Below are 14,609 nucleotides of genomic sequence, written 5' to 3'. Positions count from 1 at the left end.
ATGGAGACGGAGAAGACAGTTGCCAAGCAGCTACGGCAGCAGATAGAAGATGGGGAGATCAATATCGAGCAGCTGAAGGTAGAGGTGACTCCTGGCTAGGGGTGCAGAGGATGCTGGCCGGGGGGCCCAAGTCTCAGGCCCAACACCCCACACCCCGGGCTCCTGCAGGATTGGGGGTCACAAGAGTGGCAGGGGGACCAGCTTCCAGCCACAGCTAGGCCAGCCTCCAAACTTAAATTTAGTGATGCTGGCAGATTGGAAAGGGTCTTAGTCAAATCTGAGTTCAGATCATACCTCTGCCACTTTACAGTTGCAACCTGGAGTACGTCCCCTCATCCTCTGTGCTTCCATTCCTTCATCTATAAGACAGCCTTTTTATACTTGTCTGACAAGGGTGTGAGGATTGAGTGATGTTATTTATGGGTGAGTTTTTAGTTACCCTGCTGATGAACACATTGACTAAGCATTACCACATTATCAGCTGAAGAGTCTGGGGACACAGAGTCCCTGGTAGGTGGTCATAGTGTGGGGTCCTGGCTCAGTTCCAAGCAGTCGTTCCCTCTGCCTGTCTTAAGATCTCCTACAGGGGCTCACCGGGCATTGGTCTGGAGGCCACACTGTTGCTAGGTTAAGACTTCTAGAACTTCACTACACAAAAGGTGGTCCATGAAGCAAGAGCATGTTAGAAATGCAGAATCTCAGGCCCTGCACAGAACTCCAGAATCAAAATCTGCAATTTCACAACATCCCAGTTGATTGCCATTTACATTAAAGCTTGGGAGGCACTGGCTCTCAGTCCCTTAGATGCCCATCACCAGCTGTCTACCCCTGCACTGAATGATCTGATTTCCTCTCCCCCCCTCATCTCACCAGTGCTCACCAGATGCTCAGAGCCATCTGGCCACGTCACACAAGGACCATGGACTCTGAGTTGAGGACGGGAAAATGGAAACATAGATTCTAACCAGGGTCGGCTACATGATTTGTAGTGTCTGAGGCAAGGGAAAAATGCAAAGCCCTGGGTGGAGTTGGGGAAATCGATCTCCCCTTCTCACAGCCCACCAACCCACCCATGGCAGACAGGCAAGCCCCCAATTTCAACCTCCAACCTCCTCTAACCTCTGTGCCATGATGCACTTGGTACCTAGATGAGGGGCGGGCGAGATGCCCATGCTGAGTCACCCTCCTAGTGCCTAGGCACTGTCTCCTCACCCTGCCCTGAGACACCATCGGGAGTGCACTGCACCCACCATTTCTTAACCTACACTGAGGCCTCTGCAGAGGGTGGAGGGTGACTCATGGTGAGATGTGTGTCTTCCTTGCTGACTCAACCTCTTTGCTCCCACACAGAGGGTAGAGGAGGTCATGGGTTCTGGTGTGCCAGCATGTTTGGAACCAGCACCTGAGAAATCATCCCAGGTAGGCAGCAGGAGGCAGGAACATATGAGGGTTGAGGCTCCACTCCCCTGGCGTGTTTTCCATTATTCCATCAGATGTTACTCGTGAAACACAAGTTCAAAGAGAAATGGTTGAGAACTTCAAGGTTGCAACTACGGAAATTGAAGCACCAAGCAGGGGGCCTTCTGAGCGTAAGACCCCATCACACGCCCTTGAAGCCAGCTCTGCCTGGAATCTTCAAAGATCTGAAGTTGCCAATTCCACCTTATGATGCCATTGCCAAGCTCTGAACTAATGGTCACATCAGCTTGGAATTTGAGGTTGAATGAAAGTTTCAGATTCCACACACCTCCTCTATCCTGCACCAGGCACTGTCAGACAAGCTTCCTTAGTCAGTCTCCCTAACCATCCTCATAGGATCGAACGAGGAAGCATGCTCAGAGAACTCAAAAGTCACCTGCTCAAGCTCACACAGCTGGGAGATGGCAAAGTCAGGACTAGAACACAGGTCTGTGTGTCTACTTGCCAGTCTTCCAAATCTACTCATAGCCTCTTCTCACGTGGCTCCTGGGATAGGGGCTTGTCCCATGTCTAAAGCATCTGGTTCATTCTGAGATCTATCCTAGCCCTACACATATCCATGAAACCAAGCTGTGTCCTTGCTAGGGGCCAGGGAATAAGTCTAGGGACCAGCACCAGGTTAGTGGCTTCATGATCAAAGTTCTCATTCATTCACTCACTTGTTCACTAACTGCCTAAGATCAGCTGACCACTGCCTCATCCTCTTCCCCAGGCTCCTACTCCCCCATCACTAAGGGCTCCAGCCAGTGCTTCATGATTACGAGCTGTGCACCTCTTTGCCTTCGCACATGCTGGGGCATCTCTTTGGAGTGCCCCTGCCACCCCCATGCTTCCCTGCCTTGTGGAATCCTACCAAGCTCAAATGCCTCCTCCTGGGGACTCCCATCCTAGAATGTGCTCCATGCGCCCTGCTGCCATGTCTTTCCCACCCTCAGCATGCCACGTCAGAGCCAGCTTCTCTGCTCTCTGTGCCCCACCCAGCTTTGTGGGACCTCCTTGAAAGCAGGGGTGTCGTTTATCACTCTGTCCCTCTGCCTCTCACATAGTAGGTACTCTGTAAGGGCTTGATGAATGAATGGACGTCAGGCTTTCTGGTTGGCAGTAAAGAGATGGACGTTTCTAATCTTAAGGTCTGAGTGTGGTAGAGTGTGAGTGGCACCATAATAGAGCTTGCAGTGTGAACCAAGGTAGAAAATGAGTCATTTTATGACCAAAGAGGCTATAGGTTCATGTCGCATATGGCCTTGAAAGTTTTCGGGGGTTGGTAGGCCAGAGAAGGGGTGGGTGCAAAGGGCAGGGCCCTCTCTGGTGCTGGGGAGCACAAAACTGGTCAGTTTTGAGTGAAAGTGTGTGTGTGTGTGTTTGTCAGTGTGGCAGCAGCGGCCTTTTGGTGGGAATTTGGGACAACGTTTCCAACTGAGTGCAGTACTCTCTAGGGCAAATGATTTTTTTAAAGAAGACTTTGAAAGATCAGCTTGGTAAAGCTTTCTGGTTGTAGGCTCTCTTTCTCTCTGTCTCTTTCTCTCTCTATCTCAATATCCCTCACTTTCACACACACACACACACACACACACATCCTGTAGGGCAGAGGGCACCTGTGTGCTCCTGAGGGGCTCCAGAAAGGTGAAACAGAGCCCATTTCCCAGGAAGTAGGCCATCAGGTAGACAGGAGGTGCTGAGGAGTCAAGTAAGTGATGAGTGACGCCAGTGACAAAGACAGAGGGTGTTAGAACGTCAGAGCTGGGTGGGATCTGAGAACTCTGAGTTCCACAGAAGAGGAAGGCAGTTATCCGAGGTCACTCAAAGGTCACTTCCAGCGCTGGAATCCAGGCTTAATCTTGGGTCTCCTGGCTGTAGATCTTTGGCCTGTCCCTGCCCCACAACTTATTCCTTCCTTGCTAGGGAGACGGGACAGATAAAATGTGCATGTTCAGGAACCACTGTGTCACCTGGATGGCCTCAAGTTCTCATCGTCCACCTGATAACCAGAAAAATTCCTCAAGCCCCATCCCACATATTCCTGAGGCTTTTCAGGGTCCTCCATTTTCCTGGCCACGTCTGGCTTCCAATTCTGCTCTCCTGACTTCTTGTATCATTTCCCACAGTGGCTGTCTTCACTCAGTCTTGACTGCTCCTTACCCCCGTGTGGTCAGTCCATGTGTCCGTCAGGTGGAGCTCGATTCTGCTGCAATTACAAACAGCCCCCAAGTCTCACTGGCTGAAAACAACAAAGAAGATTTCTTTCTCTCTCACACTGTGTGTCCGTTGTGTGTTCTGCTTCACAACATTCTCACCCAGAGTGACTCAGGCTGACGAGGATCCCACCATCAGGAAATTCACTAACCCCATTGCAGGGGAAGCAACGTGGCAAATGGTGCCTGACAGCTCTGCTCACATCTCATTGGACAAAGCGAGTCAAATGACGACACCCGACTTCAGGGGCCTGCACAGTACAGTCCTGCCATGTCCCAGAAGGAGAACCAGAGTATCAAGAAAGCCCTAAAGACACCCGACTGGCTCCTCCTTCAGTCCCCACGCCCACACTGGCCAAGTAGGGACCACACTTTCTGAAAGGCTTAGATATAGTAGGGGGGGTTTCCAGTACAGAAAGAGAAAATGGCTTAAAGGTGCATAGAAGACATCCTTGCCATTCTGTCACTCAGCCTTTCCTGCTACAAGGATTTCTTGCTGACCTCATCTCCTCACACTGGCCTCTCTCGACATGTTCCCAACTGCCATTTTTTTGGTGGTGGGGGTTTTCATAATCCCTTTATCTGCCAAGATCCTTGCCCCAGTCCAGTGATGTGCTGGAGCTGGCTCATACCAACTTGCAAGTTGGTTGTGAAATTTTCAAGAATCTTGCAAGCTTGTTATTCACCCTGTGGTAGCTTAAAATGGGCCAAGATAGGAATGTTCACACCATGGAAATCGGCCAGTGCTACCAGTCAGAGTTTTTCTTTCAGAGAGCTGGTCGTTAATCCTTTACCAATATACCCTTGTCTACAACTTTTTTCAGGACCAGCTAAATACTTTGCTGGGCCCAGTGCAAAATGAAAATGCAGGGCTCTTAAGAATTTCAAGGCAGCAACAGCAGAGCTTTAAACCAGGCATTAGGCCCTTCTAAGCGGGCTGTGCACAGGTCACACATCGAGGACACTGGCCCTGTCTCTACTCCCTCTATACTCTCCACGCTCGGAACCCTCACCCACAGCCATCTCTCCCTAGAGGTAATGGGAGATCACACCCAAACAAAAGTCTGCACAAAATTTATTAAGCAAAACTATCCAGCTCTGTCTCAGTCTCTTCTCTCCCATCTAAACAACTCTCTTGTGCCTCATCTTTTGTAACCAAAAAGCTCCAAGGACGATCTAAAACAAAGGAAGCATCCTCCTCTGAGAAGAATCCTCCACTCCTCTAGAATCCTCAGTTTGGCACCATTTCATTGTTTTAATAGCTATTTTTCTCCCATTTATGATTGGAAGTAAGTTGGGACGGCTCAGGCAGCCCTAAAGCACAGGGTAGGACTTTAGAGATGGTCGTGGTATTTTACTGGCTTGGGAGCACTCAGAATCTGGGAAGGCTGACTCTGCAAGAAACTGCAGAGATCTTTAGTTCAGGGTTTAAGGTAAAACTAGCCGTGGAATCAGGTTTGCAAACCAACTGTGACATGGAGAAGACCTCCTTGACCCCTCCCCAGGCAGCCCCTCTGTAAGGCCCACTCTGTGCATTGAGTCCTGTTTCCCATGGTCCTCCTGCCATCCCAGCCCCTGCTGCCCTGCACTCAACACCCTGTCATACTCTGCATCTTTGTTCACATCATCCCCTCTGATCCAATTCCTTCCATTCTACAACACACCTGTTGGGCTCCTTTTTATGGTTTTGTGAGTAAGTTCAGCACTGAGATAACATCCATGTCAATCCTCCTATTTTTGCTGAAGAAGACTGGCCTTGGGCTAATATCTTTGCCCATTTTCCTCCACTTTTATGTGGGATGCCACCACAGCATAGCCTGATAAGGAGTGCATCAGTGCAGGCCTGGGATTCGAACCTGGGCTGCCAGCAGTGGAGCACGTGCACTTAACCGCTACACCACAGGGCCAGCCCAATTAGGCTCCGTTTTTGTCCTACAAAACCTCTGGGTAGCGCTTGTGGCTTTTGTGGTGAGACACTCCCACTGCAGTAGGGGCACACCTCTGTTCTGGCCTCACCTTGTTGGAGTATAAGTTACCTCTGTGGGTATCTGACCCTCTTCTTAGGCTGGAAGCTCCTCCAGGGAAGGATGTGACTTACCCACCTCCAGCTGTGTCTCACCTGTGCCCAGCATGGTGCCCACCACAGAGACTTCACCAGGACATGTTGACACGATTTGCACAAAGGGAGACAGAGATGGGCATCTCTTAGGCTTGGAAGAGGCCAGAGGGAATTAAGAATGAAGGAGAGAGAACTGAGTTGTGTGGCAGCTGTTTGAAAAGCAAGAAGTTCAGAGATCTTTAGCAAAACTTTGACTGCTAACAAACAAAGAAAAACCCTGGACTAATTCCTCCATCAATGACTGCACTGGCTAAATGCATTCTGGATTAAAGATACTGTCTCCAGAGAGTGGACTGCGGTGTGGCTGGAGCCAATGAGCAGTGCTGCTAAGGGGTGTGGCAAAGGAGGATTTGCCTCTGATGGGCCAAGAAGGCCAGACTGTGGGGTGGCAAATGGGCTGGGCTCAGCTGAGACGCCAGACATTGAGTCAGGATGGGCAACCAGAGCTGGACTCTAGCCAGCGAGTTGGGATAATAAGCCAAATTCCCAACTCTCCATGGCCATAGTTGACAAGGGCCAACTGAGCAGGCCTTAGATGCTAGCCAAGCCAACGTGGATCCAAAGCAAATGCATCCCCAGAAGGCACATTCAGGATAAGGGAAAGGCAGCCTCTGCGAGCCCAGTGGGTAGGGAGCTCCTGCCGCCATCCTGACACTGGCTCATAGCAGTGATGGGCCGTGGACCAAGGCTTCTGCAGGGTCCCAGGCTCACAGCTGTACAGGACTTTGCCCACCCAGCCCAATCCTTAAATCAGACTCCCAGACTGCCAGTGTTGCCTGTGCTGGGAGCAGAGCACCTGACCTGACTGCAACTGGTTTTTCCTCTGGTCCCTGGGGAGTAGATGTCCTATAGATGTCTCTGAGAAGGGCGCCATCAGTTTTACATACAGACTACTGTTACACACACACACACCTCACCGTCCTAAAGAGAAAAGGATACCATATGCAAATCCCAGAACTGGCCAAGAGAGCAGACTGGCATGGGAGGGATGACATCAGGGCAGTGAGGGTGCTGACTGGGCATCCACATGTCTCTGAGCTCTCCACGAGCCTGTGTGTGTGAGTCCCTTAGCTCTTTAGAGATCAGATCCAAGAACAGCCATTATTTTATGTGCCAAGGTTCTCAGAGAATCAAAAAGATAGAAAAGCCTGCATCAGCACTGAGTATGTCTCCATTAGATAGTTTCAGCCGCTCTTCAAGCACAGGCCAGGGTAGTTTTAGCAACCCGGGAGTGGAGAGCGGGTAATTGTCCCATGTTTCTTTCAAAGTGCCCCATTCGCTCAATTTTCAGAGCCCATTCATCCTGCCGTTCAGCAAGTGGCCTTGAGGGAACAAAGCCATGTGCCCTGAAAAGGGTGCAGAGCTGGCTCTGTGGCATGTTTGTGATTTCCTGAGCTACTATCTTTGGACGTGTGCCACACAGTTCAGGGTTGTCTCTGGGCCCACTCAGCACCTTCCACCCCCTGCTCTTATTGTACTGAGAGAGTGAGACCCCAGGGTGGGGGTTTGCCCTCAGGGCACAAACTGCTGGGTAAGGGGACAGCCCCCTGTGACAGCTTCCCCAGGAGGACAACACCAGGGGCCTCCAACAGCCAAAGTGCTGGGTCCTCACAGAGGGAGGGAGCAGAAAGCACACGTGGAGACTGGGACCAAGGATGGTCATCTGATGTGGCAGAGAAAGACAGAGACCACTGCAGGGAGAGGGGTCAGGCTCCTAGGTTGGGGCTGCCCTGACTCCCAGGAAGATCACTCTTCCTCTCTGGGCCTCACTTTTCCTGTCCACAAATGGAGAGCAAGACAGAGTCCCTTTGGCTTCCCCTCTGTCGTTTAGCTCAAACCCCAGGCACATTGGTGTGGTCCCCAGTTCTCTAAGGTGGTAGGAGATGGAGGTGTGAGCAGGGGCAGAGGAGGAACAGTTGGGAGGGGAGGGGGCTGCAGGAAGTAGCAGAAGTCTCTCAGGCATGCTTACAGCTCATCCTAGGAGAGGAGACTCGGGCTGTATCCTGGAGCTGGCTGGCTGGGGAGCATGGGTGGGAAGAGGATGAGGGTGCTGGGAGGAGACCCATGGAAAATGTGGCTGCCAAGCGTGCTCAGAGGCCGATTTCCCAGCCTGTTGCTAAGCTGCCAGTGAGAAGGCATGTTCCCCAGGGATCTTTATGTGGTGACAGAGCAGGTGTTTGGGAGAATCTGGGTGTTTTTGCTTTTCTAAGTTTTCCCGCAAAAGGGGGTGGTGGAGAACTAGCATTTACTGAGGTTCTCCTCTGCACCAGGCACTCAAATTGTCACATTCCCTGCAGGGGTGACCCCATTTCAGCTTCATATTTTACAGGAAAGACCTGAGGTTCAGAGATGTTAGGCATCTTGCTGGAGGTCACACAGCTGAGAAGCAGCATAAGGCAGATTTGAGCCTACTCTGTGTGAGTCTCAAGCCCTAGCTCTTTTCACATCATCAGTGGCATTTCCTCTGAATTCTCCAGATCCCTGAGTTCCTCTAAGATCCCTCAGGGTCACCTCAGCAGGTGCCACTGAGGGTGCAAGGAAGGCTGGCAGCGAGAGCAGCTCCCGTCCTCTGCCAGCTTCTGGGGCATGAGACCCATGTTTATAAAGGCCTGTGTTTTGTTTAGTGCTCTGCTGTCACCATCTTGAAAGTTTGTCATTTTTTTAACGATGGGTCTTGCGTATCTGCTCTGCACGGGGCCCCACAAGTTACATAGTCCATCCCGCTGATGGGTTTTCACATAAGGTGTCACTTGAAAAAGGCATTTGCTGATAGATTCCCACCAGTGGTGGCAGTCCCTACCCTCTTCCTGGGCTCCTCAGCTCTACTGGAATTGGGCGGGGCCTTGGAGGGGCAGGAACTCGGTGGCCAGAGCTTACTCTGTGGTTCCTATGTCAGTGAGGCCATGGTGGATTTGCAGTAGATCTTTACCAAGGCCCGAATGCCTGCATCTCCAGCTGGCCCACTGGGGCCTGGGTGAGCAGGCAGCCCTGGCAAAGGTCCCCAGCCCCTCCTGCACCCGCCTCCACCTGAGAAGTCCCTCTCCAGGGACCACTGCTCCATGTTGGCGGCACTTCCAACCTCCGAGAGTGTAACAGTGGCCCCTAAAAAACCGGCAGAATCCCTCAGAGGGAGCAAAAGAGTAGAGACAAGTTGGCAAAAGCTGTTTTTCTATGACGAAGTGATATATTTTTAGTTTCTTATCTACTTTCACCTTTTAAAAATAATATATATGAACCCATTTGAGAAAATTTGACAATCTAGAGAAGCAGAAAATTTTGAAAGCTATATCAACCATAGTTCTGCTTCTCAAAGATAACAACTCTAAACACTTTGGTGTGTTTTCTTCAAGTTTTTTTCTATGCACAGATCTTGGGTTTTGTTCCCCTGTTTTATTTACATAATGTCACAAATATGAATATTGAATTTGAATCTTGATGTGTTTTTTTTACATAACATTATAGCACAAGTGTTTTCTCATGCTGAAAGTATGCTTTTTGATGGCTATGTGATGCTCCAGTACCTGTGAGCATGCCATCATTCATGCAGCCATCTCCCATCATTGGCTCTTAACGTTGTTGAAATTATTTTTCACTAGAAACACTCATCACTGCATCTGAAATGTTCATATGAGAGAGCGTCTCCTTGGGACAAGTTTCCAAAAGTAGAATGACTGAAACAAAAGGTAGAGGCACGGTCAAGTCTCCCACTCCATCCACCCTGCATCACTGCTCTCCAAGCCGGCTGCACCGCCCTGATGGCCCCGAGGGATGCACAGCAAGACCCTTGCCTCGCGCCTCTTCCACACTGAGTGTGACCCTTTTTTTGTTCGCTTTCTTAAGTCAGAGACCCCCGCTTTTCCTCAAGGTCACAATGAGAAGCTGCCCTAGAAAGACGAGGTCTGTACTTCCTGTAGTTGCGTGGTTGAAGGTGCCGTACCTTGGGTAGTGGAATGCCCTGTGTAAGAGCTCCCACTTAGTTTATTGCAAAGGAGGCACGTCTTTCTTTTTTAATGGAGTTTATAAGCAGAGGTTTCAGTGGGCCCCTCCCTGCCAATCAAGTATTGAAGGGCAGGTTTGGGGCGATTGGCTGGGCTTTGGGGGCAGGAGGCAGGGTATTGTGTACGCAGAAAGTTGGGACAGAGTGGGCCAGCAGCACACCCACATTGCTGAACCTGGGGAGGCATGGAAGGACAGGGAAACATGGATAAAGTGACAGACAGCTGAAGGGACGTGACTTGGGAGGGCATGTCATGTGGGGGAAGCCATGGAATGGGGGACTCAGGAGACCTGGTTCCAGGCCAGCTACTGACTCAGCTTATGACCTCAGATGGGTCACTTCTGTCACTGGTAGGGCACACTGGGAAGGAGGCCTCTTGGGGGAACCAGGGCTAATCGGGATGTGGAGCTGCAATTCAGTTACCACAGAGGCCTCAGATGACCCCCCAAAGCTCCGGAGCTGGGTGGCCCTTCAGACCCTTCAGGCAGCAGGGCACACCACCGCACCCACAACAGCCCTCTCTGACCTTCCAATATGCAGGTGCCAGACTAGATGGGACCCCATCTCTTTAAAGATCTGTGACTCTGATGCGGTCCCGATGTCTGGGGCCACCTATCTGGCCCTGGATAGGGCAGTGGTGCCAGAGTCATCCCCAAAGGCAAGGGTGTCTCTGGATGGGAGGTCTGAGCCTGGCCCTGACCTCCATGGGTGAGGCTGGGTGACCTAGGACTTGTGGGGCATCTCTCCGAGCAGACCTGTTGGACATCCTGCTGCCCATGGTCAATTTCTATCAGGAGTTGGTCTCCAGCCACCACTACAGCCTGCAGATCATGGTCCACTGCAAGCAGAACATTGACTTTGACAAGCTGCTGAAACACTATGATGCCAAACTGACTGCAAGGAGAGGGTCCTGGAGACATTCTTTACTGAACCCATGTTCCAGCTGGCTCCTTGCCCTGTCCTTGAGAGCACATGCTGGGGATCCCACTGGGGGGCCATGGCAGTGAGGGCCCCAGCTGGGAGGAATCCACACCTGGGCGCACCAGGAGGCCATAGCTTGGAGAGCCCAGGCCCTAACAGACCCAGCTCTGGGCTGCCTGGATAATGGGGTTAGAGCCAGCCCCTGACCCAGCGGATCACAGGCTGTCCAGCTCCACAGAGCAGGCAGTGTGGGAAGGTGAGGGGGAGCTCCTGGTCCTGAGCCCATCTCCAGACCCTTCCTCCTGCCAGCTTAGAGACTCAAGCTCTGTGCTCTTGGCCCAGACAAGACCATGGAAGAGGCTCCACATTAGAGTCTGAGATCAGAAGTGCTGTGGGTGTCCGTCGTCAGCCCTGCTTGTGGGAGGGCTGTGACCTGAGAGAACCATTCTGCGTCCACGTTGTCTCTCTCTCTCCCTCTCTACATTGCTGATCTCTCTCTGACTTGCTTCATCACTGTCTCTCTCCTTCCCCATCATTGCCTCTGTCCCTCTCCCACTGCCTCTCCCTGCTGCAGATTCCCAGGCACATTCTGACACTGCACGAACTCCTGGCCCACTTTTTACGAGCACATCGAGCCAACAGCCTGGACGATGCCAAGGCTAAACTGGAGGAGCAGTTTGGGTGAGCCTGGCTCCCGGGCGCCCCAGCAGTGGACAGGACAGAGCTGATGATGCTCCCCAGAGGGAGTTTGCTGAGCCCCAGAGGGTAAAAGCTCATGTTCAGGTTAGGATCCCAAGTGGTGGGGGTTTGGGGACCCCCAGCTTGCCCCACCTGGAAGCAGGGTCCCCAGAGCAATCTGAGGAGTTCACAGCTCAAGCCCAGGGGGCACTTGGTGGGATGGTGTGGGTGGTGTGCTGTCCTTGGCACAGATGGTGTTGAGGAAGGGCCCTGGGCACTCATGTGGGCCCACCTGCCAGGATGGGGATCCGCCCAGGGCCTCAAATGCACTCTGCCAACTTCCTCTGTTCTCCAGTGTCAGAGTGTCACAGCCTGTGGTATAGGAGCCCCAGAAGGGGTCCTTGGGTGTTGGGCCTTCATGTGCCCAATGCTGCAGTCAACAGCAGGCAGTGTCATGGGTGGAGAAGCCCATGACTTGTCCAGTGTCAGAGGCCCCAGCCCTCTGGTCAAGGCCCCCCTGCTGCCCCTCTTTCAGTCACCAAAGTGCAGAGGCAACCTTCCTTTGCCAGGGCTGAAGCAGAGGGACCAGGGAGGAGGCTGCTACAACAGCTCAGGCCGTAGTTGACGGTGGCCTGCACCAGGAGGTAGCAGTGCAGGTGAGGAGGAGGTTCAGATTCTGGATGTGTTTTGAAGATGGACACAACAGGAGTTTCTGATGCATTAGATGTTAGGAGAGAGAAGACGGGAGTCAAGGGTGAGTCCAGAGTTTTTGGCTGAGCAAGAAGAAGGTTGGAGTTGTTGCTAACCGAGATGGAGAAAGGTGGGGGAGGGGCAGGTGTGGAGATGAAGTCTTTCTTGCTTCATTGGAGCTTTACTGGGGGCATGTGGGACTTGAGATGGACAACAGTGCTGGAGAGGACAAGAAGGGAGGAGGGCGTTTGAGGCTGGAGTTTAAGGGAATGAGGCATTCGGCAGCCATCAGCTCAGAGATGGTATTTAAAGTCACAAGACTGGTGAGATCACCAGGGGAGTGAGTTTAGGCAGGAACCAGATGCGCACCAATTGCTGAGCCCTGGGGTATCCACCTTATGGAGGCCAAGAGTTGATGAGCAGCCTCATTCTCAGAGATGGGCTGCCAGAAGATGCAAAGGAAGGTCGGTCTGCAGTATGTGAGATCCAGTCCCCAGCCCTGTCAACCAGTCAGCGCCCTAAATGGCTTCCAGAGTCCAGCAAAAGGCAGCCAGTAGGGTCATGGCTCCCAGCTGGGCAGAGGGAGGATGAGTCTGGACCAGGGCAGGGCACAGGCCCTGGAGTGGAGGTTCATTCAGGGAGCAGATGTAATTAGAGTGTGATTGCAGACTAACAAAAACCATTGTGGTGTGGGGACCCCAGTCCTCTCGTGCCCCAAGGAGCCAAATCCTGCACACTTCCCCAAGGAGACAACTGAAGGCTCCAGAAAGGTTCCTCGTCACTGCAGGATGCCCTGTCCCAGTGCCGGCAGGGGTGAGGAAGGTACATGTGTGCCAAAGCATTTGTCACAAGACCCTGATCCCGTTTCCCGATGCCTACTCGTCCTTTGTCCCACCTGATCTCCTGCACCTGGCCTGAACCCAGCCCTAGTGGCACAGAACAGGGTTTTCCTGTCGCCCTGACAGCAGCCTTTCATCTTTCTCTCTCCTTCCCTTGGGGTACTGAGGAAGGCTCCCAGGCCTGCAGGATGCCATCAGATAACCAACCCTCCCTGCCTGTGTTCAGAAACACTCCTCCTCTGGGGATGACTCTCTCCTACCTCTGGCCTTTGTCCCGCTTTTTCTCCTTGGGCTCACTGTAACCCAGGTCATCACTTCCAGTTCCCCCTGGAACCTGTGGCCCTGGGAACTCCTCCCTGGCTGCGTGGACTGTGTGGCTGTCAGCACAAACCCCAGCCGGGGCTGGCAGTAGTCCTGAGCAGCTGCAGCTGGCACTTGTCTAAGAGTGAAACTAGTGTTGCTACTCTGGAATCACCCCCTTGTTTTCAGCAAATACAGCCCTCCTCAGCAAAATCCCCACTCTCTTCAAAAGAAATGGTTCTGCTTACCTTTGTTAACCTCCAAAAATGAGTCCATATCTAGGGAACTAGCATATTCTTGAAAGTTGCCTCCCTAGAACAGGGTTAGTGCCTGGGCTGCTGAGAAGAGTATTGCTGGAAGGGAGGGACTGAGGCTCCTAAGGAAGAGACCCCATCTCCATGCCCCAGTTTGATAACCAGAAAACAACGGATAATAATATTTTTACAATAACACCTTTGTAACCAGTGATAATAGCAACAGTGATCATGGCCCTTTACTCAAGCACCTTCCGTGTGCTGGGCCTGAGGTCAGCACATGAAATGCGTTCCCTTCCGTCCTCACTCCAACCTCCTACAGGTGAGCAAACTGAGGGTCAGAGGGGCCCAGTAATTTGCTCACCACGCTGAGCTCGTTCATCACCAATCCACCTCCACCAGTGTCATCTCTCATTGTGGGGAGGGTTAAATTGGACAGTGTCTACTAGAGAACTTCGTAAGCCACACATATTAACCAGCCCTATTGGTGATCTGGTCGTAGTCATAGAATTTGAGGCATCAGCAAACAAATAAGAGGTTTTGTGCTTTTCTTGGAGTAGGTGGGGTACTTTTTCCAGACGCTCTTCCCTACAACATTACTAACTTCCTAAGACTCCTGAAAACCCATCAAGCCTCTTAGCAAAGTTGGCAACTCACACCCCTTTTTTTCCAAGAATGCTATTTTTAAAAAGCAGTTAAATGACTCCATTTAACTGGAGTTAAATTCAGGTTCATTCAGGGAGCAGTTAAAAATGACTCCTGGGGAGGAGGGGTGTTGTGGCAGTCAGAAAAGGACAAATAGGAGAGTTGTCCTTATTCTCAGCTTAAGCGGCAAGGTGTGTCCTGCTCCCGCCCAGATGTGCTGGAGCCTACTGAAGTCAGTCTTTCCATGAGCCAGTGGGATTGCCAGGTGCTCCCAAACTAAGCCATTCCAGGGCCCAAATATTAAGGAAGCAACTGCATAAAGTGCATTGGTGGAGATAGCAAGTGCAAAGGCCCTGAGGCAAGATGGGTGGGTGGAGTTCTATGAATGGAGATAAGGCTAGTAGTGGTGTAGGGGGCAGAGTAATGAGGAAAGGTTGTTTCCTGTACTCCTGTCCTCCTCTCAGTTTTGCCATCTCTGTTCCACGTGGTTCAAAC

Source organism: Ceratotherium simum, chromosome 34 (assembly GCF_057802395.1).
Source record: "Ceratotherium simum simum isolate JZ-2026a chromosome 34, ASM5780239v1, whole genome shotgun sequence".
NCBI lineage: Eukaryota > Metazoa > Chordata > Mammalia > Perissodactyla > Rhinocerotidae > Ceratotherium > Ceratotherium simum.
This window is presented reverse-complemented; position numbering follows the sequence as displayed.